The sequence below is a fragment of the Oncorhynchus keta genome, chromosome 1 (genome assembly GCF_023373465.1).
Source record: "Oncorhynchus keta strain PuntledgeMale-10-30-2019 chromosome 1, Oket_V2, whole genome shotgun sequence".
NCBI classification, from domain to species: Eukaryota; Metazoa; Chordata; class Actinopteri; order Salmoniformes; family Salmonidae; genus Oncorhynchus; species Oncorhynchus keta.
Window position 1 is genome coordinate 1,603,250 of NC_068421.1, and position 27,330 is coordinate 1,630,579.

Here is a 27,330-nt window from a genome sequence, read left to right on the forward strand (position 1 = left end):
TCTATGTGTCTGTCTATGTGTCTGTCTGTGTGTCTGTGTGTCTGTCTGTGTGTCTGTCTGTGTGTCTGTCTGTGTGTCTGTCTGTGTGTCTGTCTGTCTGTCTGTCTGTCTGTCTGTCTGTCTGTCTGTCTGTCTGTCTGTCTGTCTGTCTGTCTGTCTGTCTGTCTGTCTGTCTGTCTGTTTCTGTGTGTGTGTGTGTGTGTCTGTCTGTGTGTCTGGCTGTCTTACTGTTTGTGTGTCTATGTGTCTGTCTGTATGTGTCTGTGCGTGCGTGTGTGAGTGTGCATGTGTGTTAGGATGATGGAGTTGATGAGTTGGGAAATGTCTGATGGATCTCATTCCAGGAATTGACTTGTTCCTCTCCCATGCAGCGTTCCAGAGAGCACTCACTCTGAAAACCGTTTGGAATGCTGACAGCTTGAACCTTCTCAAGAATAAAACCTTACATACACGGGACTGGGCATTAAAAACATTCTCTCTCTCTCTCTCTCTCTCTCTCTCTCTCTCTCTCTCTCTCTCTCTCTCTCTCTCTCTCTCTCTGTGTTTGTCTCTCCCTCTCTCTCGTCTAGTTTTCCCTCAGGATCGCTTCGATGTTCTTCTTTGTTCATCTTCAAATGTAGACAGAGAGAATCTCTGTCTGATCTACATATTCTATTTCTATGTTAAATCTCAGAGGGTAATCCCTATCAAGTCATCACAGGGATGTATAATGTAACATTATGAGTTAAGAACCCATTGCTGAATTCCCATTGGCTCTCTAGAGAGAATCATTTCCCAAAAGAGACATAACCCCACCCATTACCAGGAAATCTCCCAGCCTAATTGGTCTATTGGACTGATTCATCTGTATTTTGCCATCCAATGCCAAACAAAACAGCACACTCAGAGTATTCCAGGAACCTTGGGTAATCTAATGATGCTGTCTAGCAATGGAATACAGTCTAATAACATCGAGAGGAAAGAGTAGGGCCTACTGTGGTTGTTGATGTGGATGTGTGTGTGTGTGTGTGTGTGTGTGTGTGTGTGTGTGTGTGTGTGTGTGTGTGTGTGTGTGTGTGTGTGTGTGTGTGTGTGTGTGTGTGTGTGTGTGTGTGTGTGTGTGTGTGTATGTGTGTGCATTTGACAGATTGGGGTCTCGTATTCTATTTTAAATCCATTTGTTCTGTTTCAACACCTCAGTGATATTTACTTAATGGTAGTGAGAGAAGCATTGTCAGTCAAACTCACCTGGCTTTCCATATCACCCCTGTCAAACTCAACTGGCTTTCCGTATCACCCTGTCAAACTCACCTGGCTTTCCATATCACCCTGTCAAACTCAACTGGCTTTCCGTATCACCCCTGTCAAACTCACCTGGCTTTCCTTATCACCCCTGTCAAACTCACCTGGCTTTCCGTATCACCCTGTCAAACTCACCTGGCTTTCCATATCACCCTGTCAAACTCAACTGGCTTTCCGTATCACCCCTGTCAAACTCACCTGGCTTTCCTTATCACCCCTGTCAAACTCACCTGGCTTTCCGTATCACCCTGTCAAACTCACCTGGCTTTCCGTATCACCCTGTCAAACTCACCTGGCTTTCCATATCACCCCTGTCAAACTCACCTGGCTTTCCTTATCACCCCTGTCAAACTCACCTGGCTTTCCATATCACCCCTGTCAAACTCACCTGGCTTTCCATATCACCCTGTCAAACTCACCTGGCTTTCCTTATCACCCTGTCAAAATCAACTGGCTTTCCATATCACCCTGTCAAACTCACCTGGCTTTCCATATCACCCTGTCAAACTCACCTGGCTTTCCGTATCACCCTGTCAAACTCACCTGGCTTTCCTTATCACCCTGTCAAACTCACCTGGCTTTCCTTGTCACCCCTGTCAAACTCACCTGGCTTTCCGTATCACCCTGTCAAACTCACCTGGCTTTCCTTATCACCCCTGTCAAACTCACCTGGCTTTCCGTATCCCCCTGTCAAACTCACCTGGCTTTCCGTATCACCCTGTCCAACCCACCTGGCTTTCCATATCACCTTGTCAAACTCACCTGGCTTTCCATATCACCCTTTCAAACTCACCTGGCTTTCCATATCACCCTGTCAAACTCACCTGGCTTTCCGTATCACCCTGTCCAACCCACCTGGCTTTCCATATCACCCTGTCAAACTCACCTGGCTTTCCATATCACCCTTTCAAACTCACCTGGCTTTCCATATCACCCTGTCAAACTCAACTGGCTTTCCATATCACCCTGTCAAACTCACCTGGCTTTCCATATCACCCTGTCAAACTCACCTGGCTTTCCTTATCACCCTGTCAAACTCACCTGGCTTTCCTTATCACCCTGTCAAACTCACCTGGCTTTCCATATCACCCCTGTCAAACTCAACTGGCTTTCCTTATCACCCTGTCAAACTCAACTGGCTTTCCTTATCACCCCTGTCAAACTCACCTGGCCTTCCTTATCACCCCTGTCAAACTACCTGGCCTTCCTTATCACCCCTGTCAATCTCACCTGGCAGTCTGGTTTTAACTGTCTGTCTCTAGCAGTCTGGTTTTAACTGTCTGTCTTTAGCAGTCTGGTTTTAACTGTCTGGTTTTAACTGTCTGGTTTTAACTGTCTGTCTTTAGCAGTCTGGTTTTAACTGTCTGGTTTTAGCTGTCTGGTTTTAACTGTCTGGTTTTAACTGTCTGTCTTTGGCAGTCTGGTTTTAACTGTCTGGTTTTAAACTGTCTGTCTTTGGCAGTCTGGTTTTAACTGTCTGGTTTTAACTGTCTGGTTTTACTGTCTGTCTTTGGCAGTCTGGTTTTAGCTGTCTGGTTTTAGCTGTCTGGTTTTAACTGTCTGGTTTTAACTGTCTGGTTTTTACTGTCTGTCTTTGGCAGTCTGGTTTTAACTGTCTGGTTTTAACTGTCTGGTTTTTACTGTCTGTCTTTGGCAGTCTGGTTTTAACTGTCTGTCTTTGGCAGTCTGGTTTTAACTGTCTGGTTTTAACTGTCTGTCTTTGGCAGTCTGGTTTTAACTGTCTGGTTTTAACTGTCTGGTTTTAACTGTCTGGTTTTAACTGTCTGTCTTTAGCAGTCTGGTTTTAACTGTCTGGTTTTAACTGTCTGGTTTTAACTGTCTGTCTTTAGCAGTCTGGTTTTAACTGTCTGGTTTTAACTGTCTGGTTTTAACTGTCTGTCTTTGGCAGTCTGGTTTTAACTGTCTGGTTTTAACTGTCTGGTTTTAACTGTCTGGTTTTAACTGTCTGTCTTTAGCAGTCTGGTTTTAGCAGTCTGGTTTTAGCTGTCTGTCTTCAGCAGTTCCCCCACTGGAGTGGCCTAGTGGTGGATAACTCCAGTCCTGCTGATTTCATTCAGTATCTCCCTGAGACTTCATTGATGAATTAATGTTATCGACTAGCCAGAGAGAGCATCAGGTTATCCACTCTCTGATTAAAAGGGAAAGATGAAAAACCCCTCAAGGAAGAGAGTTGTGCACTCCTCTTCCAACAGGCAACACATCTGTCTTCTGATCTAAATCCTCAATGAACTTGGGTCGAAATGACAAGTGATGCATAAACACTTACATGATGCATACATAACACAGATATTATTATATATTTATAATTAAATTATAATTAAATTAATTAAATATAATAAATTATATTTATATATATATATATATTATATATTATATATCGTATTCACGCAATGTCTGGCACACGAACGGTGCACAGATACCCCCCGACCCCACCTCTCTGTACACAATATCTATGGAGGTTGTGATGGATGCCCCATGCTGATGTGGTGTGTTAACCTCTGACCTGTAATTGAATGTGCTGGGCTCATGCACTACATCATAACCTGTAGGCTGCGGTTCACCGGCTGCTAAATGGTTGATAACCCCACACACACCCATTGACTGATACTCACATGTATGCTGAGACATACCTACACAGCACTGAGCTTTCTGAAATAAACCACCTGGAGTACACGCTTAACCCTTCACAGGATCCCACAGTCTACATCACCACTCGCTTAACCCTTCACAGGATCCCACAGTCTACATCACCACTCACTTAACCCTTCACAGGATCCCACAGTCTACATCACCACTCGCTTAACCCTTCACAGGATCTCACAGTCTACATCACCACTCACTTAACCCTTCACAGGACCCCACAGTCTACATCACCACTCGCTTAACCCTTCACAGGATCCCACAGTCTACATCACCACTCGCTTAACCCTTCACAGGATCCCACAGTCTACATCACCACTCACTTAACCCTTCACAGGATCCCACAGTCTACATCACCACTCGCTTAACCCTTCACAGGATCCCACAGTCTACATCACCACTCGCTTAACCCTTCACAGGATCCCACAGTCTACATCACCACTCACTTAACCCTTCACAGGATCCCACAGTCTACATCACCACTCGCTTAACCCTTCACAGGATCCCACAGTCTACATCACCACTCGCTTAACTCTTCACAGGACCCCACAGTCTACATCACTACTCGCTTAACCCTTCACAGAACACCACAGTCTACATCACCACTCGCTTAACCCTTCACAGAACACCACAGTCTACATCACCACTCGCTTAACCCTTCACAGGATCCCACAGTCTACATCACCACTCACTTAACCCTTCACAGAACACCACAGTCTACATCACCACTCCACACCTAACTCTTCACGGAATCCCACAGTCTACATCACCACCCACCTAACCCTTCACAGGACCCCACAGTCTACATCACCACTCCACACCTAACCCTTCACAGAACACCACAGTCTACATGACCACTCCACACTTAACCCTTCACAGGACCCCACAGTCTACATCACCACTCACTTAACCCTTCACAGGACCCCACAGTCTACATCATCACTCACTTAACCCTTCACAGAACACCACAGTCTACATGACCACTCCACACTTAACCCTTCACAGGACCCCACAGTCTACATCACCACTCACTTAACCCTTCACAGAACACCACAGTCTACATCATCACTCACTTAACCCTTCACAGAACACCACAGTGTACATCACCACTCACTTAACCCTTCACAGAACACCACAGTCTACATCACCACTCACTTAACCCTTCACAGGACCCCACAGTCTACATCACCACTCCACACCTAACTCTTCACAGAAGCCCACAGTCTACATCACCACTCCACACCTAACTCTTCACAGAAGCCCACAGTCTACATCACCACTCCACACCTAACTCTTCACAGAAGCCCACAGTCTACATCACCACTCCACACCTAACTCTTCACAGAAGCCCACAGTCTACATCACCACTCACTTAACCCTTCACAGGACCCCACAGTCTACATCACCACTCCACACCTAACTCTTCACAGAAGCCCACAGTGTACTTAATCCTTCACAGTGTCAACTGTTGAGCATTCTGACTGGATCTAATTGCTGACGTCTCCCTCAAATGATTAGTGTTAATTAAGTGATTGTCAGATTTCACTTCATTGAAGGTCTTGATGGTTGTGAGAGAGCAGAGTAGCAGAGTTAATGTCATCGTCATCTGTGATCGTCAAGCAGCATGTCACCCCTGTGATCATGAAGGGTAATTTACATCAATTTAGTAATCCTTCTTCGTTGGATTCCTAAATCATATTGTAATAAAATGACATTCAACTTTTCCACGGCCCGTATTGAAACGGTTTGGAGTGATTCATTGTTGGATTTGATTGATAGGACTGCAGTAAGGAATAATCAGATCATCATCAAATTATTGGATCATGAACTCTGTTTTGAGTTCTGCTACTCAGGGTTATGTTCGGTTGGCAGAGAACGGGAGAGGACATCTTGAAACAGGGAACGGGAGAGGACATCTTGAAACAGGGAACGGGAGAGGACATCTTGAAACAGAGAACGGGAGAGGACATCTTGAAACAGGGAACGGGAGAGGACATCTTGAAACAGAGAACGGGAGAGGACATCTTGAAACAGAGAACGGGAGAGGACATCTTGAAACAGAGAACGGGAGAGGACATCTTGAAACAGGGAACGGGAGAGGACATCTTGAAACAGGGAACGGGAGAGGACATCTTGAAACAGGGAACGGGAGAGGACATCTTGAAACAGAGAACGGGAGAGGACATCTTGAAACAGGGAACGGGAGAGGACATCTTGAAACAGGGAACGGGAGAGGACATCTTGAAACAGAGAACGGGAGAGGACATCTTGAAACAGAGAACGGGAGAGGACATCTTGAAACAGAGAACGGGAGAGGACATCTTGAAACAGAGAACGGGAGAGGACATCTTGAAACAGAGAACGGGAGAGGACATATTGAAACAGGGAATGGGAGAGGACATCTTGAAACAGAGAACGGGAGAGGACATCTTGAAACAGAGAACGGGAGAGGACATCTTGAAACAAAGAACGGGAGAGGACATCTTGAAACAGAGAACGGGAGAGGACATCTTGAAACAGAGAACGGGAGAGGACATATTGAAACAGGGAACGGGAGAGGACATCTTGAAACAGAGAACGGGAGAGGACATATTGAAACAGAGAACGGGAGAGGACATATTGAAACAGAGAACGGGAGAGGACATCTTGAAACAGAGAACGGGAGAGGACATCTTGAAACAGAGAACGGGAGAGGACATATTGAAACAGAGAACGGGAGAGAACATATTGAAACAGAGAACAGGAGAGGACATCTTGAAACAGAGAACGGGAGAGGACATATTGAAACAGAGAACGGGAGAGGACATATTGAAACAGAGAACGGGAGAGGACATCTTGAAACAGAGAACGGGAGAGGACATCTTGTCAGAGTTATGTGCCTCCTTTCAAGTCCACCCTTCTCATTAACCTGTGGTGAGATATTCACTATTTTTTATGAACAAATCAGGTTTTATATGAAAGATGGCTAAATAAAAAGCAAAATGATTGATTATTATTATATTTGTATCTGTGCCATGTTCCTATAAGAGCTCTTTGTCACTTTCCACGAGCCGGGTTGTGAGAATTATACTCATTCTTATGTTTAATAAATGTATCGTATAGTGTGTGTGTGTGGCAGGCTTACAATGATGGCAAAAAACAACATTTGAGAGTGTGGTGACCCTGGTGCTAGACGGGGTACAGCTGACCCTGGTGCTAGACGGGGTACAGCTGACCCTGGTGCTAGACGGGGTACAGCTGACCCTGGTGCTAGAGGGGGTACAGCTGACCCTGGTGCTAGACGGGGTACAGCTGACCCTGGTGCTAGACGGGGTACAGCTGACCCTGGTGCTAGAGGGGGTACAGCTGACCCTGGTGCTAGACGGGGTACAGCTGACCCTGGTGCTAGAGGGGGTACAGCTGACCCTGGAGCCAGAGGGGGTACAGCTGACCTTGGTGCTAGAGGGGGTACAGCTGACCCTGGTGCTAGGCGGGGTACAGCTGACCCTGGTGCTAGACGGGGTACAGCTGACCCTGGTGCTAGAGGGGGTACAGCTGACCCTGGAGCCAGAGGGGGTACAGCTGACCTTGGTGCTAGAGGGGGTACAGCTGACCCTGGTGCTAGACGGGGTACAGCTGACCCTGGTGCTAGACGGGGTACAGCTGACCCTGGTGCTAGAGGGGGTACAGCTGACCCTGGAGCCAGGGGGGGTACAGCTGACCCTGGTGCCAGAGGGGGTACAGATGACCCTGGAGCCAGAGGGGGTACAGCTGACCCTGGTGCTAGAGGGGGTACAGCTGACCCTGGTGCTAGAGCGGGTACAGTGACCCTGGTGCTAGAGGGGGTACAGCTGGAGGTTGAATGTTTGAATGTTTGAAGTGGCACGGGACTGACTATACCATGTTTGGGAACCACTGGTCTAAAACAACACTGATGTAACTGATCTAACTGATGTAACTGATGTACTGATGTACTGATGTACTGATGTAACTGATGTAACTGATGTAACTGATGTAACTGATGTACTGATGTACTGATGTAACTGATGTACTGATGTACTGATGTAACTGATGTAACTGATGTACTGATGTACTGATGTACTGATGTAATGATGTAACTGATGTAACTGATGTAACTGATGTAACTGATGTACTGATGTAACTGATGTACTGATGTACTGATGTACTGATGTAACTGATGTACTGATGTAACTGATGTAACTGATGTACTGATGTACTGATGTACTGATGTAACTGATGTAATGATGTAACTGATGTACTGATGTACTGATGTACTGATGTAACTGATGTAACTGATGTACTGATGTACTGATGTAACTGATGTAACTGATTTAATGATGTAACTGATGTACTGATGTAATGATGTAATGATGTAACTGATGTACTGATGTAACTGATGTACTGATGTACTGATGTAACTGATGTACTGATGTACTGATGTAACTGATGTACTGATGTAATGATGCACTAATGTACTAATGTACTGATGTACCAGATGTACAGATGTACTGATGTACTGATGTACTGATGTAACTGATGTAATGATGAATGATGTACTGATGTAATGATGTACTGATGTAACTGATGTAACTGATGTAACTGATGTAATGATGTACTGATGTACTGATGTAACTGATGTAACTGATGTAACGATGTACTGATGTAATGATGTACTGATGTACTGATGTAACTGATGTAATGATGTACTGATGTACTGATGTAACTGATGTACTGATGTAATGATGTACTGATGTACTGATGTACTGATGTAACTGATGTACTGATGTAATGATGTAATGATGTACTGATGTACTGATGTACTGATGTAACTGATGTACTGATGTAATGATGTACTGATGTACTGATGTAACTGATGTACTGATGTAATGATGTACTGATGTAATGATGTACTGATGTACTGATGTACTGATGTAACTGATGTACTGATGTAATGATGTACTGATGTACTGATGTACTGATGTAACTGATGTACTGATGTAACTGATGTACTGATGTAACTGATGTACTGATGTAATGATGTAATGATGTACTGATGTAACTGATGTACTGATGTACTGATGTAACTGATGTACTGATGTAACTGATGTACTGATGTAACTGATGTACTGATGTAATGATGTAATGATGTACTGATGTACTGATGTACTGATGTAACTGATGTAACTGATGTACTGATGTAACTGATGTACTGATGTACTGATGTAACTGATGTACTGATGTACTGATGTAACTGATGTACTGATGTAACTGATGTACTGATGTACTGATGTAACTGATGTACTGATGTACTGATGTAACTGATGTACTGATGTAACTGATTTACTGATGTAACTGATGTACTGATGTAACTGATTTACTGATGTAACTGATTTACTGATGTAACTGATGTACTGATGTAACTGATGTACTGATGTACTGATGTAACTGATGTACTGATGTACTGATGTAACTGATGTACTGATGTAATGATGTAACTGATGTACTGATGTAACTGATGTACTGATGTACTGATGTAACTGATGTAACTGATGTACTGATGTAACTGATGTACTGATGTAACTGATTTACTGATGTAACTGATGTACTGATGTAACTGATTTACTGATGTAACTGATGTACTGATGTAACTGATTTACTGATGTAACTGATGTACTGATGTAACTGATGTACTGATGTAACTGATGTACTGATGTACTGATGTAACTGATGTAACTGATGTACTGATGTAACTGATGTACTGATGTAACTGATTTACTGATGTAACTGATGTACTGATGTAACTGATGTACTGATGTACTGATTTACTGATGTAACTGATGTACTGATGTTACTGATGTACTGATGTACTGATTTACTGATGTAACTGATGTACTGATGTAACTGATGTACTGATGTAACTGATGTACTGATGTAACTGATGTACTGATGTAACTGATGTACTGATGTAACTGATGTAACTGATGTACTGATGTAACTGATTTACTGATGTAACTGATGTACTGATGTAACTGATGTACTGATGTAACTGATGTACTGATGTAACTGATGTACTGATGTAACTGATGTAACTGATGTAACTGATGTACTGATGTAACTGATTTACTGATGTAACTGATGTACTGATGTAACTGATGTACTGATGTAACTGATTTACTGATGTAACTGATGTACTGATGTAACTGATGTACTGATGTAACTGATGTACTGATGTAACTGATGTACTGATGTACTGATTTACTGATGTAACTGATGTACTGATGTAACTGATTTACTGATGTACTGATTTCCTGATGTAACTGATGTACTGATGTAACTGATGTACTGATGTAACTGATGTAACTGATGTACTGATGTAACTGATGTACTGATGTAACTGATGTACTGATGTAACTGATGTACTGATGTACTGATTTACTGATGTAACTGATGTACTGATGTAACTGATGTACTGATGTACTGATTTACTGATGTAACTGATGTACTGATGTAACTGATGTACTGATGTAACTGATGTAACTGATGTAACTGATGTACTGATGTAACTGATGTACTGATGTACTGATGTACTGATGTAACTGATGTACTGATGTAACTGATGTACTGATGTAACTGATGTACTGATGTAACTGATGTACTGATGTAACTGATGTAACTGATGTAACTGATGTAACTGATGTAACTGATGTAACTGAATAGCGAAGCAACAAACAAACAAACAAAAACAGGAATATAATCTGGGACAAGAACACACACACAGATTTAAACACACACACAGATTTAAACACACACACACAGATTTAAACACACACACACACACACACACACAGTGGATTTGGGAGGACATTTGGAGGAGAGTAAACAGAGAAGTGTTCATGATGTCTGTGTGTGGGGGCAGTGTTTTGGCAGTGTTTAGGCCTGAGGTGGTAGAGGGGGTATGTTTCTGTGGCTAAATAAGTGTTAGTGTTAGTGAGAAGTGAGAAGAGAGAAGAGAGAGAGAGGAGAGAGAGGGGGAGAGGTTTTTGAGTGTATTATTTGTAAGGGTGTATGTTTGTGCAGTGTGTGGGCAGTGTTTGGGCAGTGTTTGGGCAGTGTGTGGGCAGTGTGTGGGCAGTGTGTGGGCAGTGTGTGGGCAGTGTTTGGGCAGTGTGTGGGCAGTATTTGGGCAGTGTTTGGGCAGTATGTGGGCAGTGTGTGGGCAGTGTGTGGGCAGTATGTGGGCAGTGTTTGGGCAGTGTTTGGGCAGTGTGTGGGCAGTATGTGGGCAGTGTTTGGGCAGTGTGTGGGCAGTATTTGGGCAGTGTTTGGGCAGTGTTTGGGCAGTATGTGGGCAGTGTTTGGGCAGTATGTGGGCAGTGTGTGGGCAGTATGTGGGCAGTGTGTGGGCAGTATGTGGGCAATGTTTGGGCAGTGTGTGGGCAGTGTGTGGGCAATGTTTGGGCAGTGTGTGGGCAGTATGTGGGCAGTGTTTGGGCAGTGTTTGGGCAGTATGTGGGCAGTGTTTGGGCAGTGTGTGGGCAGAGTGTGGTGCAGTATGTGGGCAGTATGTGGGCAGTGTTTGGGCAGTGTGTGGGCAATGTTTGGGCAGTGTGTGGGCAGTGTGTGGGCAGTGTTTGGGCAGTGTTTGGGCAGTGTGTGGGCAGTGTTTGGGCAGTATGTGGGCAGTGTTTGGGCAGTATGTGGGCAGTGTGTGGGCAGTGTTTGGGCAGTGTTTGGGCAGTATGTGGGCAGTATGTGGGCAGTGTTTGGGCAGTGTTTGGGCAGTGTTTGGGCAGTATGTGGGCAGTGTTTGGGCAGTATGTGGGCAGTGTGTGGGCAGTGTGTGGGCAGTGTTTGGGCAGTGTTTGGGCAGTGTTTGTGCAGTGTTTGGGCAGTATGTGGGCAGTGTTTGGGCAGTATGTGGGCAGTGTGTGGGCAGTATGTGGGCAGTGTTTGGGCAGTGTTTGTGCAGTGTTTGGGCAGTGTTTGGGCAGTATGTGGGCAGTGTTTGGGCAGTATTTGGGCAGTGTGTGGGCAGTGTTTGGGCAGTGTGTGGGCAGTGTTTGGGCAGTGTTTGGGCAGTGTGTGGGCAGTGTGTGGGCAGTGTGTGGGCAGTATGTGGGCAGTGTTTGGGCAGTATGTGGGCAGTGTGTGGGCAGTGTTTGGGCAGTATGTGGGCAGTGTGTGGGCAGTGTTTGGGCAGTATGTGGGCAGTGTGTGGGCAATATGTGGGCAAGTCCTGCCGGCTCTAGTTTTGTCTTATCTTGATTATTGTCCAGTTGTGCGGTCGAGTGCTGCAAGGAAAGACCTAGTTAAGCTACAACTGGCCCAGAACAGAGTGGCACGTCTTGCTCTTAATTGTAATCAGAGGGCTGATGTAAATACTATGCATGCCGGTCTCTTTTGGCTAAGAATTGAGGAGAGACAGAGTCCATCAAATCTTCATTTAAAAAGAAACAATGTGTCCAAATTCCAAATTGTTTTCATAGTCAACTTACACACAGCTCTGACACACACACTTACCCCACCAGACATAACACCAGGGGTCTTGTCACAGTCCCCAAATCCAGAACAAATTCTAGAAAGCGTACAGGATTATATAGAGCCATTATTGCATGGAACTCTGTTCCATCTCATATTGCTCAGATAAACAGCAAACCTGGTTTCAAAAGACAGATAAAGCAACACCTCCCGGCACAATGCTTCTCTCCTATTTGTCCTTGATTGTTTGTGTGTATGTATTGATATGTAGGCTACGTTTGCCTTTAAAACATGTTGATGTAGTTCTGTCCTTGAGCTGTTCTTGTCTATTAATGTTCTGTATTATGTCATTCTGTATTATGTCATGTTTCATGTTCTGTGTTGAACCCCAGGAAGAGTAGCTGCTGCTTTTGCAACAGCTAATGGGGATCCTAATAAAATACCAAATACCAAAATTCCAAATGTTTGGGCAGCGTTTGGGAGGCGTTTGGTTAGCATGTGGGCAGTGTGTGGGCAGTGTTTGGGCAGTGTGTGGGCAGTGTTTGGGCAGTGTTTGTGCAGTGTTTGGGCAGTATGTGGGCAGTGTTTGGGCAGTATGTGGGCAGTGTGTGGGCAGTATGTGGGCAGTGTTTGGGCAGTGTTTGTGCAGTGTTTGGGCAGTGTTTGGGCAGTATGTGGGCAGTGTTTGGGCAGTATTTGGGCAGTGTGTGGGCAGTGTTTGGGCAGTGTGTGGGCAGTGTTTGGGCAGTGTTTGGGCAGTGTTTGGGCAGTATGTGGGCAGTGTGTGGGCAGTATGTGGGCAGTGTTTGGGCAGTATGTGGGCAGTGTGTGGGCAGTGTTTGGGCAGTATGTGGGCAGTGTGTGGGCAGTGTTTGGGCAGTATGTGGGCAGTGTGTGGGCAATATGTGGGCAAGTCCTGCCGGCTCTAGTCTTGTCTTATCTTGATTATTGTCCAGTTGTGCGGTCGAGTGCTGCAAGGAAAGACCTAGTTAAGCTACAACTTGCTCAGAACAGAGTGGCACGTCTTGCTCTTAATTGTAATCAGAGGGCTGATGTAAATACTATGCATGCCGGTCTCTTTTGGCTAAGAATTGAGGAGAGACAGAGTCCATCAAATCTTCATTTAAAAAGAAACAATGTGTCCAAATTCCAAATTGTTTTCATAGTCAACTTACACACAGCTCTGACACACACACTTACCCCACCAGACATAACACCAGGGGTCTTGTCACAGTCCCCAAATCCAGAACAAATTCTAGAAAGCGTACAGGATTATATAGAGCCATTATTGCATGGAACTCTGTTCCATCTCATATTGCTCAGATAAACAGCAAACCTGGTTTCAAAAGACAGATAAAGCAACACCTCCCGGCACAATGCTTCTCTCCTATTTGTCCTTGATTGTTTGTGTGTATGTATTGATATGTAGGCTACGTTTGCCTTTAAAACATGTTGATGTAGTTCTGTCCTTGAGCTGTTCTTGTCTATTAATGTTCTGTATTATGTCATTCTGTATTATGTCATGTTTCATGTTCTGTGTTGAACCCCAGGAAGAGTAGCTGCTGCTTTTGCAACAGCTAATGGGGATCCTAATAAAATACCAAATACCAAAATTCCAAATGTTTGGGCAGCGTTTGGGCAGCGTTTGGTTAGCATGTGGGCAGTGTGTGGGCAGTGTTTGGGCAGTGTGTGGGCAGTGTTTGGGCAGTGTTTGGGCAGTGTTTGGGCAGTGTTTGGGCAGTGTGTGGGCAGTGTTTGGGCAGTGTTTGGGCAGTGTTTTGGCAGTATGTGGGCAGTATGTGGACAGTGTTTGGGAAGTGTTTGGGCAGTGTTTGGGCAGTATGTGGGCAGTGTTTGGGCAGTATGTGGGCAGTGTGTGGGCAGTGTGTGGGCAGTGTTTGGGCAGTGTTTGGGCAGTGTTTGGGCAGTGTTTGGGCAGTATGTGGGCAGTGTTTGGGCAGTGTTTGGGCAGTGTTTGGGCAGTGTTTGGGCAGTATGTGGGCAGTGTTTGGGCAGTATGTGGGCAGTGTGTGGGCAGTGTTTGAGCAGTGTTTGTGCAGTGTTTGGGCAGTGTTTGGTCAGTATGTGGGCAGTGTGTGGGCAGTGTTTGGGCAGTATGTGGGCAGTGTTTGGGCAGTATGTGGGCAGTGTTTGGGCAGTGTTTGGGCAGTTTGTGGGCAGTGTGTGGGCAGTGTGTGGGCAGTGTTTGGGCAGTGTGTGGGCAGTGTGTGGGCAGTGTTTGGGCAGTGTTTGGGCAGTGTGTGGGCAGTGTGTGGGCAGTGTGTGGGCAGTGTTTGGGCAGTGTTTGGGCAGTGTTTGGGCAGTATGTGGGCAGTATGTGGGCAGTGTTTGGGCAGTATGTGGGCAGTGTGTGGGCAGTGTTTGGGCAGTGTTTGGGCAGTATGTGGGCAGTGTTTGGGCAGTGTTTGGGCAGTGTTTGGGCAGTATGTGGGCAGTGTTTGGGCAGTGTGTGGGCAGTGTGTGGGCAGTGTTTGGGAAGTGTTTGGGCAGTGTTTGTGCAGTGTTTGGGCAGTATGTGGGCAGTGTTTGGGCAGTATGTGGGCAGTGTGTGGGCAGTATGTGGGCAGTGTTTGGGCAGTGTTTGTGCAGTGTTTGGGCAGTGTTTGGGCAGTATTTGGGCAGTGTTTGGGCAGTGTGTGGGCAGTGTTTGGGCAGTGTTTGGGCAGTGTTTGGGCAGTGTTTGGGCAGTATGTGGGCAGTGTGTGGGCAGTGTTTGGGCAGTATGTGGGCAGTGTGTGGGCAGTATGTGGGCAGTGTTTGGGAAGTGTTTGGGCAGTGTTTGTGCAGTGTTTGGGCAGTATGTGGGCAGTGTTTGGGCAGTATGTGGGCAGTGTGTGGGCAGTGTTTGGGCAGTGTTTGTGCAGTGTTTGGGCAGTGTTTGGGCAGTATGTGGGCAGTGTTTGGGCAGTGTTTGGGCAGTGTTTGGGCAGTGTTTGGGCAGTGTTTGGGCAGTGTGTGGGCAGTGTTTGGGCAGTGTTTGGGCAGTGTTTGGGCAGTGTTTGGGCAGTGTGTGGGCAGTATGTGTGCAATGTTTGGGCAGTGTGTGGGCAATATGTGGGCAAGTCCTGCCGGCTCTAGTTTTGTCTTATCTTGATTATTGTCCAGTTGTGCGGTCGAGTGCTGCAAGGAAAGACCTAGTTAAGCTACAACTGGCCCAGAACAGAGTGGCACGTCTTGCTCTTAATTGTAATCAGAGGGCTGATGTAAATACTATGCATGCCGGTCTCTTTTGGCTAAGAATTGAGGAGAGACCGAGTCCATCAAATCTTCATTTAAAAAGAAACAATGTGTCCAAATTTCAAATTGTTTTCATAGTCAACTTACACACAGCTCTGACACACACACTTACCCCACCAGACATAACACCAGGGGTCTTGTCACAGTCCCCAAATCCAGAACAAATTCTAGAAAGCGTACAGGATTATATAGAGCCATTATTGCATGGAACTCTGTTCCATCTCATATTGCTCAAATGAACAGCAAACCTGGTTTCAAAAGACAGATAAAGCAACACCTCACGGCACAATGCTTCTCTCCTATTTGTCCTTGATTGTTTGTGTGTATGTATTGATATGTAGGCTACGTTTGCCTTTAAAAAAATGTTGATGTAGTTCTGTCCTTGAGCTGTTCTTGTCTATTAATGTTCTGTATTATGTCATGATTTAGATGCACTATTGTAAAGTGACTATTCTACTGGATGTCATAAGGTGAATGCACCAATTTGTAAGTCGCTCTGGATAAGAGCGTCTGCTAAATGACTTAAATGTAAATGTAAATGTTTCATGTTCTGTGTTGAACCCCAGGAAGAGTAGCTGCTGCTTTTACAACAGCTAATGGGGGATCCTAAGAAAATACCAAATACCAAAATTCCAAATGTTTTTGTGTTTGGGCAGCGTTTGGTTAGCGTGTGGGCAGTGTGTGAGCGGTGTTTTGGCAGCGTTTAGTTAGCGTGTGGGCAGTGTGTGAGCAGTGTTTTGGCAGCGTTTGGTTAGCGTGTGGGCAGTGTGTGAGCAGTGTTTGGGCAGCGTTTGGGTAGCGTGTGGGCAGTGTGTGGGCAGTGTGTGAGCAGTGTTTGTGCTGTGTTTGGGTAGTGTTTGGGTAGTGTGTGAGCAGTGTGTGAGCAGTGTTTGGGCAGCGTTTGGTTAGCGTGTGGGCAGTGTGTGGGCAGTGTGTGTGCTGTGTTTGGGTAGTGTGTGGGCAGTGTTGGGCAGTGTTGGGTAGTGTGTGGGCAGTGTTGGGCAGTGTTAGGCAGGGGATAGGAGGGGTTAGGAGCGTCACCTGGTCTGGGTCATGGGCCAGTAGTTAGCCTCTCATACTCCTCATACTCACCCTTCTACAACTTAGATATCACCTACAGGTATACAGTTGAATTGGGAAGTTTACATACACTGTAGCCAAATACATTTCAACTCAATTCCTGACATTTAATCCTAGTAATAATTCCCTGTCCCAGGTCAGTTAGGATCACAACTTTATTTTAAGAATGTGAAATATCAGAATAATAGTAGAGAGAATGATTTTATTTCTTTCATCACATTCACAGTGGGTCATACGTTTACATACACTCAATTAGTATTTGGTAGCATTGCCTTTAATTTTTTTTACTTTGGTCAAACATTTCAGGTAGCCTTCCACAAGCTTCCCACAATAAGTTGGGTGAATTTTGGCCCATTCCCCCTGACAGAGCTGGTGTAACTGAGTCAGGTTTGTAGGCCTCCTTGCTCTCACACGCTTTTTCATTTCTGCCCACAAACATTCTATAGGATTGAGGTCAGGGCTTTGTGATGGTCACTCCAATACCTTGACTTTGTTGTCCTTAAGCCATTTTGCTACAACTTTGTAAGTATGTTTGGGGTCATTGTCCATTTGGAAGACCCATTTGCGACCAAGCTTTAACTTCCTGACTGATGTCTTGAGAGGTTGCTTCAATATAGCCACATAATTTTCCTTCTCATGACCCCATCTATTTTGTGAAGTGCACCAGTCCCTCCTGCAGCAAAGCACCCCCACAACATGATGCTGCCACCCCCGTGCTTTACGGTTGGGATGGGGTTCTTCGGCTTGCAAGCCTCCCTCTTTTTCCTCCAAACATAACGATAGTCATTATGGCCAAACAGTTCTATTTTTGTTTCATCAGACCAGATGACATTTCTCCAAAAAGTACGATCTTTGTCCCCATGTGCAGTTTGAAAGCGTAGTCTAGCTTTTTTATGGTGGTTTTGGAGCAGTGCCTTCTTCCTTGCTGAGCAGCCTTTCGGGTTATGTTGATATAGGACTCGTTTTACTGTGGATATAGATACTTTTGTACCCGTTTCCTCCAGCATCTTCACAAGGTCCTGCTGTTGTTCTGGAATTGATTTGCACTTTTCGCACCAAAGTACTTTAATCTCTAGGAGACAGAACGCGTCTCCTTCCTGAGCGGTATAACGGCTGCGTGGTCCCATGGAGTTTATACTTGCTTACTATTGTTTGTACAGATGAACGTGGAACCTTCGGGATTTTGGAAATTGGTCCCAAGGATGAATAAAAAAAGAATCTGAGGTCTTGGCTGATTTATTTTGATTTTCCCATGATGTCAAGCAAAGAGGCACTGAGTTTGAAGGTAGGCCTTGAAATACATCCACAAGTACACCTCCAATTGACTCAAAGGATGTCAATTAGCCTATCAGATGCTTCTAAAGCGATGACAGCATTTTCTGGAATTTTCCAAGCTGTTTAAAGATACAGTCAACTTAGTGTATGTAAACTTCTGACCCACTAGAATTGTGATATAGTGAATTGTAAGTGAAATAATCTGTCTGTAAAAATTGTTGGAAAAATGACTTGTCATGCATAAAGTAGATTTCCCAACCGACATGCCAATACTATTGTTTGTTAACAATACATTTGTGGAATGGTTGAAAAATGAATTTTAATGACTCCAACTTAAGTGTATGTAAACGTAACACTTCAACTGTACATTACCTCTCTCTGACCAAATAGTTCTCACAGTCTCACATCAGAAGTTGACATTCATCCATGTTTCTCAAACGTAACATTTAGAAGTTGTTCCAAATGTCAAATTTCAACGTGTTTTATGTTAAGTTAAGGCGTTAGCTCTGAATTATTCAGGTTAGGGTTAAGCTTAAGCATTAGTTCAGAAATCTTAAGGTTACGTATTAACTCCAAGTGATTAAGTTAAGGGTTAAGATTTGGGGCTTTAAGGGTTAAAACAAAAATATCAAAACAACTTTCTATCGCTGGATTCTGGAACCAGAAACGTCAATCCACTATCCCCGTCCACAACACCCTAGAAAAGGTAACAGAGCTCACTGTTGCCCCTAGTGGCCGGTTTCCACCTCATCTCCCAACGTCTTCAGACATGGACGAACGTGGAATATTGACTTGTATCACGGCTGATCTGGCTGCTTTGACTCTGTATAGAGGATAGATGTATAGATTGCCCACAATCTATACATTATTCGATATGTACCGTTATCAACCAGCTCCCTCACTGAGATGCAGTGGTGGAAAAAGTACCCAGTTGTCACACTTGTGTAAAAGTAAAGATACTGTTACGTTCCCCAGTTCCTGTGTTGTGGTTTTGTTTGTATGTGTGTGTTTCAGGGTGGCTTCCTGAAATTCCCCCAAGCAGCTGATTGGTCGGCCCCAATTGCTAATTGGAGCTGACCCCGCCCTCTCGTCAGGATACAGCTGTATCCCATTGCAGACTCCTTATCCAGCTTTAAAAGCCAGTGTTCCTTTGTAAGAAGAGAGCTGAGGGTTATAGCATATGTTGGTTGTTGTGTGCTTAGAAAGAGATTTGGTATGTACCATGTTAGTTGTTGCTGAGAAAGAGATTTGGTATGTACCATGTTAGTTGTTGCTGAGAAAGAGATTTGGTATGTACCATGTTAGTTGTTGCTGAGAAAGAGATTTGGTATGTACCATGTTAGTTGTTGCTGAGAAAGAGATTTGGTATGTACCATGTTAGTTGTTGCTGAGAAAGAGATTTGGTATGTGCCATGTTAGTTGTTGCTCATACCTCCACCTACAGTCCCATACCTCCACCTACAGTCCCATACCTCCACCTACAGTCCCATACCTCCACCTACAGTCCCATACCTCCACCTACAGTCCCATACCTCCACCTACAGTCCCATACCTCCACCTACAGTCCCATACCTCCACCTACAGTCCCATACCTCCACCTACAGTCCCATACCTCCACCTACAGTCCCATACCTCCACCTACAGTCCCATACCTCCACCTACAGTCCCATACCTCTTTTACCTCCACCTACAGTCCCATACCTCCACCTACAGTCCCACACCTCCACCTACAGTCCCATACCTCCTTTACCTCCACCTACAGTCCCATACCTCCACCTACAGTCCCATACCTCTTTTACCTCCACCTACAGTCCCATACCTCCACCTACAGTCCCATACCTCCACCTACAGTCCCATACCTCTACCTCCACCTACAGTCCCATACCTCCACCTACAGTCCCATACCTCCACCTACAGTCCCATACCTCCACCTACAGTCCCATACCTCCACCTACAGTCCCATACCTCCACCTACAGTCCCATACCTCCACCTACAGTCCCATACCTCTTTTACCTCCACCTACAGTCCCATACCTCTTTTACCTCCACCTACAGTCCCATACCTCTTTTACCTCCACCTACAGTCCCATACCTCTTTTACCTCCACCTACAGTCCCATACCTCTTTTACCTCCACCTACAGTCCCATACCTCTTTTACCTCCACCTACAGTCCCATACCTCTTTTACCTCCACCTACAGTCCCATACCTCTTTTACCTCCACCTACAGTCCCATACCTCTTTTACCTCCACCTACAGTCCCATACCTCTTTTACCTCCACCTACAGTCCCATACCTCTTTTACCTCCACCTACAGTCCCATACCTCTTTTACCTCCACCTACAGTCCCATACCTCTTTTACCTCCACCTACAGTCCCATACCTCTTTTACCTCCACCTACAGTCCCATACCTCTTTTACCTCCACCTACAGTCCCATACCTCTTTTACCTCCACCTACAGTCCCATACCTCTTTTACCTCCACCTACAGTCCCATACCTCTTTTACCTCCACAGGGAGTTGAGTTGTAGCAGGGTATTGTGTTCCCTCTTAGAGGCGTCTGTAACAGATACCTTAATAGAAAATGACTTAAGTAAAAGTCACCCGGTAAAATTCTTGAGTAAACGTCTAAAAGTATTTGGTTTAAAATATACTTAAGTCTAAAGTAAATGTATTTTGAAAAATTTACTTTTGTAAAAGTAAGATGAACTCATGTTAACCAAACCAGACCACACCTTTTTATATTTTATTTACGGATAGGCAGAGGCACTCCAACATTGACTTAACTTACAAACAAAGCAGGTGTGTTTAGTGAGTCTGCCAGATCAGAGGATCACCAGGGATGTTCTCTGTTTAGTGAGTCCTCCAGATCAGAGGATCTGGCGGACTCACTAAACAGCGAACATCCCAGCAGGAGCGGTGGAGATGCTATGAAAAGCCAACTGACATTTACTCCTGAGGTGCTGACTTGCTGCACCCTCTACAACCCATGTGATTATAATTTGACCATGCTGGTAATTTATGAACATTTGAACATCTTGGCCATGTTCTGTTCTAATCTCCACCCGGCACAGCCAGTAGAGGACTGGCCACCCCTCTTAGCCTGGTTCCTCTAGGTTCTGGCCTTTCTAGAGTTTATCCGAGCCACCGTGCTTCTACACCTGCATTGCTTGCTGTTTGGGGTTTTAGGCTGGGTTTCTGTACAGCACTTTGAGATATCAGCTGATCTAAGGGATATTTTAATAAAATGGATTTGATCCCTGTTCATCCCTACTGCCTCTAATCTGGCAGACTCACTAAACAGAGAACATCCCTGGTCATCCCCAGATCAGAGGCAGTAGGGATGTTCTCTGATTAGTGAGTCTGCCAGTTCAGAGGCAGTAGTGATCACCAGGGATGTTCTGTTGATAAGTGTGTGAATTGGACCACTTTCCTGTCCCTTTAAACATTCAAAATGTATTTTTGGATGTCAATAAATGTATGGAGTAAAAAGTACAATATTTTATTTTGGAATGTAGTGAAGTAAAAGTAATCAAAATATAAATATTGAAGTACAGATACCCCAAACTTAAGTAGTACTTTAAAGTATTTTTCCTCAGTACTTTACACCACTGCTGATATTATGCACACACAAACAACCCAGCATAGACATTTTTCCATCTGTACATTAAGACATAGCATGACCAGTACAGTCTGTTGAAACCTTATCTACCTGTACCTGAAGACAAGGCACGACACTGATCCCTGACCAATGCAGTCTGTTGAAACCTTATCTACCTGTACCTGAAGACAAGGCACGACACTGATCCCTGACCAATACAGTCTGTTGAAACCTTATCTACCTGTACCTGAAGACAAGGCACAACACTGATCCCTGACCAAATGTCCATAACTGTCAATCACCTTCTGTCTAACATGATACAGCATCAGATACCTGGTATTACAGAATATATTGTCGCCAGAAATATCTTTATACTTTAACATTTATCTATGTCCGAACCTTCTCTCTTCATCATAGTGTTTTTTTCTCCTCCAATCCCAATCTCCACAGGAACCAGATGTGTGCACCGCACTGACAAAAAGCAAGCATCTGTGTTTGTGTGTATTCTGCATTTTGTCAACTGGCCATCTCCACTGAGCTCTGGGACAAAGGCCAGCATACAGGAGCTGTATTTGAGGAACTTAATAGCATGGTGTGTGTGTCATGATGGAGAGACACAGAACCTGAGCCTACTTCTTCACTATGGTGAAAATCACTAAATACTGAAATACACCACGGAAAAGGAAGGAACAGCATGTCAGAAATCAGCTCAATGTAATTAAATAATCCATAGAATCTAACCACTTCTGGGAAAATGGGAAAACTCTAAACAAACACAAAGACTTATCCAAAACAGAGATGTCTGGATAAACCACTTCTACAATCTCTATGGCTCTATAACAAAGAACAAACAGTAAAAACATATTCATGATCAAATACAAATCAACTATTAAAGACCCCTCTAACCCAAAAAGGCCTGTGGGGTTAATGGTACCCTAAATTAAATTATAAAATATACAGACCACAAATTCCATTTGGCTATACTTAAACATTCTTTAACATCATCATCAGCTCTGGTATCTTCCCCAATATTTGGAACCAATATTTGGATCACCCCTATCTATAAAAGTGGAGACATTTGACCCCAATAACTCCCGGGTATATGCGATAACAACAACCTTGGGAAAATCCTCTGCATTGTCATTATTCTTCAGTGAAAACAATGTACTGAGCAAATGTCAAATTGGCTTTTTACCAAATTACCGTACGACAGACCACGTATTCACGCTGCACACCCTAATTGACAAACAAATCAAAGCAAAGACAATGTCACGCCCTGATCTGTTTCACCTGTTCCTCTTATTGTCTCCAACCCTCCAGGTGTCGCTTATTGTCCCCAGTATATTTATTCCTGCGTTTCCTGTCTCTCTGAGCCAGGTGTCCTGTATGTTTAGTCAGGTCAACCAGTGTATTTATTCCTGTGTTTCCTGTCTCTCTGAGCCAGGTGTCCTGTACGTTTAGTCAGGTCAACCAGTGTATTTATTCCTGCGTTTCCTGTCTCTCTGCCCCAGTTTGTCTTGTATGTTTAGTCAGGTCAACCAGTGTATTTATTCCTGCGTTTCCTGTCTCTCTGAGCCAGGTGTCTTGTATGTTTAGTCAGGTCAACCAGTGTATTTATTCCTGCGTTTCCTGTCTCTCTGCGCCAGTTTGTCTTGTATGTTTAGTCAGGTCAACCAGTGTATTTATTCCTGCGTTTCCTGTCTCTCTGAGCCAGGTGTCTTGTATGTTTAGTCAGGTCAACCAGTGTATTTATTCCTGCGTTTCCTGTCTCTCTGCGCCAGTTTGTCTTGTATGTTTAGTCAGGTCAACCAGTGTATTTATTCCTGCGTTTCCTGTCTCTCTGAGCCAGGTGTCTTGTATGTTTAGTCAGGTCAACCAGTGTATTTATTCCTGCGTTTCCTGTCTCTCTGCGCCAGTTTGTCTTGTATGTTTAGTCAGGTCAACCAGTGTATTTATTCCTGCGTTTCCTGTCTCTCTTTCCCAGTTTGTCTTGTATGTTTAGTCAGCTCAACCAGTGTATTTATTCCTGCGTTTCCTGTCTCTCTGCGCCAGTTTGTCTTGTATGTTTAGTCAGGTCAACCAGTGTATTTATTCCTGCGTTTCCTGTCTCTCTGAGCCAGGTGTCTTGTATGTTTAGTCAGGTCAACCAGTGTATTTATTCCTGCGTTTCCTGTCTCTCTGCGCCAGTTTGTCTTGTATGTTTAGTCAGGTCAACCAGTGTATTTATTCCTGCGTTTCCTGTCTCTCTTTCCCAGTTTGTCTTGTATGTTTAGTCAGGTCAACCAGTGTATTTATTCCTGCGTTTCCTGTCTCTCTGCGCCAGTTTGTCTTGTATGTTTAGTCAGGTCAACCAGTGTATTTATTCCTGCGTTTCCTGTCTCTCTGAGCCAGGTGTCTTGTATGTTTAGTCAGGTCAACCAGTGTATTTATTCCTGCGTTTCCTGTCTCTCTGCGCCAGTTTGTCTTGTATGTTTAGTCAGGTCAACCAGTGTATTTATTCCTGCGTTTCCTGTCTCTCTTTCCCAGTTTGTCTTGTATGTTTAGTCAGCTCAACCAGTGTATTTATTCCTGCGTTTCCTGTCTCTCTGAGCCAGGTGTCTTGTATGTTTAGTCAGGTCAACCAGTGTATTTATTCCTGCGTTTCCTGTCTCTCTGAGCCAGGTGTCTTGTATGTTTAGTCAGGTCAACCAGTGTATTTATTCCTGCGTTTCCTGTCTCTCTGCGCCAGTTTGTCTTGTATGTTTAGTCAGGTCAACCAGTGTATTTATTCCTGCGTTTCCTGTCTCTCTGCGCCAGTTTGTCTTGTATGTTTAGTCAGGTCAACCAGTGTATTTATTCCTGCGTTTCCTGTCTCTCTGAGCCAGGTGTCTTGTATGTTTAGTCAGGTCAACCAGTGTATTTATTCCTGCGTTTCCTGTCTCTCTGAGCCAGGTGTCTTGTATGTTTAGTCAGGTCAACCAGTGTATTTATTCCTGCGTTTCCTGTCTCTCTGAGCCAGGTGTCTTGTATGTTTAGTCAGGTCAACCAGTGTATTTATTCCTGCGTTTCCTGTCTCTCTGCGCCAGTTTGTCTTGTATGTTTAGTCAGGTCAACCAGTGTATTTATTCCTGCGTTTCCTGTCTCTCTTTCCCAGTTTGTCTTGTATGTTTAGTCAGCTCAACCAGTGTATTTATTCCTGCGTTTCCTGTCTCTCTGCGCCAGTTTGTCTTGTATGTTTAGTCAGGTCAACCAGTGTATTTATTCCTGCGTTTCCTGTCTCTCTGAGCCAGGTGTCTTGTATGTTTAGTCAGGTCAACCAGTGTATTTATTCCTGCGTTTCCTGTCTCTCTGCGCCAGTTTGTCTTGTATGTTTAGTCAGGTCAACCAGTGTATTTATTCCTGCGTTTCCTGTCTCTCTTTCCCAGTTTGTCTTGTATGTTTAGTCAGCTCAACCAGTGTATTTATTCCTGCGTTTCCTGTCTCTCTGCGCCAGTTTGTCTTGTATGTTTAGTCAGGTCAACCAGTGTATTTATTCCTGTGTTTCCTGTCTCTCTTTCCCAGTTTGTCTTGTATGTTTAGTCAGGTCAACCAGTGTATTTATTCCTGCGTTTCCTGTCTCTTTCCCAGTTTGTCTTGTATGTTTAGTCAGGTCAACCAGTGTATTTATTCCTGCGTTTCCTGTCTCTCTGCCCCAGTTTGTCTTGTATGTTTAGTCAGGTCAACCAGTGTATTTATTCCTGTGTTTCCTGTCTCTCTGCGCCAGTTTGTCTTGTATGTTTAGTCAGGTCAACCAGTGTATTTATTCCTGCGTTTCCTGTCTCTCTGCCCCAGTTTGTCTTTTATGTTTAGTCAGGTCAACCAGTGTATTTATTCCTGCGTTTCCTGTCTCTCTTTCCCAGTTTGTCTTTTATGTTTAGTCAGGTCAACCAGTGTATTTATTCCTGCGTTTCCTGTCTCTCTGCCCCAGTTTGTCTTGTATGTTTAGTCAGGTCAACCAGTGTTTTTATTCCTGCGTTTCCTGTCTCTCTGCCCCAGTTTGTCTTGTATGTTTAGTCAGGTCAACCAGTGTTTTTATTCCTGCGTTTCCTGTCTCTCTGCCCCAGTTTGTCTTGTATGTTTAGTCAGGTCAACCAGTGTTTTTATTCCTGCGTTTCCTGTCTCTCTGCCCCAGTTTGTCTTGTATGTTTAGTCAGGTCAACCAGTGTATTTATTCCTGTGTTTCCTGTCTCTCTGAGCCAGGTGTCTTGTATGTTTAGTCAGGTCAACCAGTGTATTTATTCCTGCGTTTCCTGTCTCTCTGCGCCAGTTTGTCTTGTATGTTTAGTCAGGTCAACCAGTGTATTTATTCCTGCGTTTCCTGTCTCTCTTTCCCAGTTTGTCTTGTATGTTTAGTCAGGTCAACCAGTGTATTTATTCCTGCGTTTCCTGTCTCTCTTTCCCAGTTTGTCTTGTATGTTTAGTCAGGTCAACCAGTGTATTTATTCCTGCGTTTCCTGTCTCTCTGCCCCAGTTTGTCTTGTATGTTTAGTCAGGTCAACCAGTGTATTTATTCCTGCGTTTCCTGTCTCTCTGCGCCAGTTTGTCTTGTATGTTTAGTCAGGTCAACCAGTGTATTTATTCCTGTGTTTCCTGTCTCTCTGCGCCAGTTTGTCTTGTATGTTTAGTCAGGTCAACCAGTGTGTTTTTCCCGTACTCCTTTTCTATTCTCTTTTTAAAGTCCTCCCGGTTCTGACCACTGCCTGACTCTGGACTACTCTCCCACCTGGCTGATCATCCTGCCTGCCCTGACTTTGATTCTGCCTGCCCTTTGGTATCTATTGGTCTCTGATCTGGTTTTGACCTTTTTGCCTGTCCACAACCATTTTCTTGCCTACCCCTTTGGATTAATAAAAATTGTACGACTCCAACCATCTGCCTCCTGTGTCTCACCTTGTGCCTTGATAGGCAAAGTCTGCTCATGCTTTGTTGATTTCAAAAAGAGATTGGCATGAGGGTCTGTAAGACAAAAATAATGGTCTTCCAAAAAAGGTCCAGTTGCCAGGACCACGAATACACATTACATCTTGACCACGTTTCCCTAGAGCACACAAAAAACGATATATACCTCGGCCTAAACATCAGCACCACAGGTAAATTCCACAAAGCTGTGAACGATCTGAAAGACAAGGCAAGAATGTCCTTCTATGCCATCAAAAGGAACATCAAATTTGACATACCATTTAGGATCTAGCTAAAAATACTTAAATCAGTTACAGAACCCAATGCCCTTTATGGCTGTGAGGTCTGGGGTCCGCTCACCAACCAATCATTCACAAAATTGGACAAACACCAAATTGTAAAACACAAAATAATGCACGCAGAGCATAATTAGGCCGATACCTGCTAATTATCAAAATCCAGAAAAGAGACGTTAAATTCTACAACCACCTAAAAGGAAGCGATTCCAAAACCTTCAATAACAAAGCCATCACCTACAGAGAGATGAGCCTGGAAGAGGCTCAAACCCAATCAGACCACACAGAGCCCCAGGACAGCAACACAATTAGACCCAACCAAATCATGAAAAAACAATATCTTTTTTTTGACACATTGGAAAGAATTAACGAAAAAGATCTGAGCAAACTAGAATACTATTTGGCCCTTAACAGAGAGTACACAGTGGCAAAATACCTGGCCACTCCCTACCCAAACTTAAGGAAAGTTTTGACTATGTCCAGA

The 27,330-nt window shown here is 44.4% G+C and overlaps 1 long non-coding RNA gene across 1 annotated transcript; it reads left to right on the forward strand.

Annotated features, from left to right (window-relative positions):
• The first annotated feature begins 22,987 nt into the window (after positions 1 to 22,987).
• LOC127928805 (uncharacterized) lies at positions 22,988 to 26,368 on the forward strand. Its single transcript, XR_008136062.1, has 3 exons — positions 22,988 to 23,166; positions 25,262 to 25,329; positions 26,077 to 26,368. It is a non-coding gene; the product is annotated as an uncharacterized LOC127928805 (long non-coding RNA).
• Positions 26,369 to 27,330: the final 962 nt, after the last annotated feature.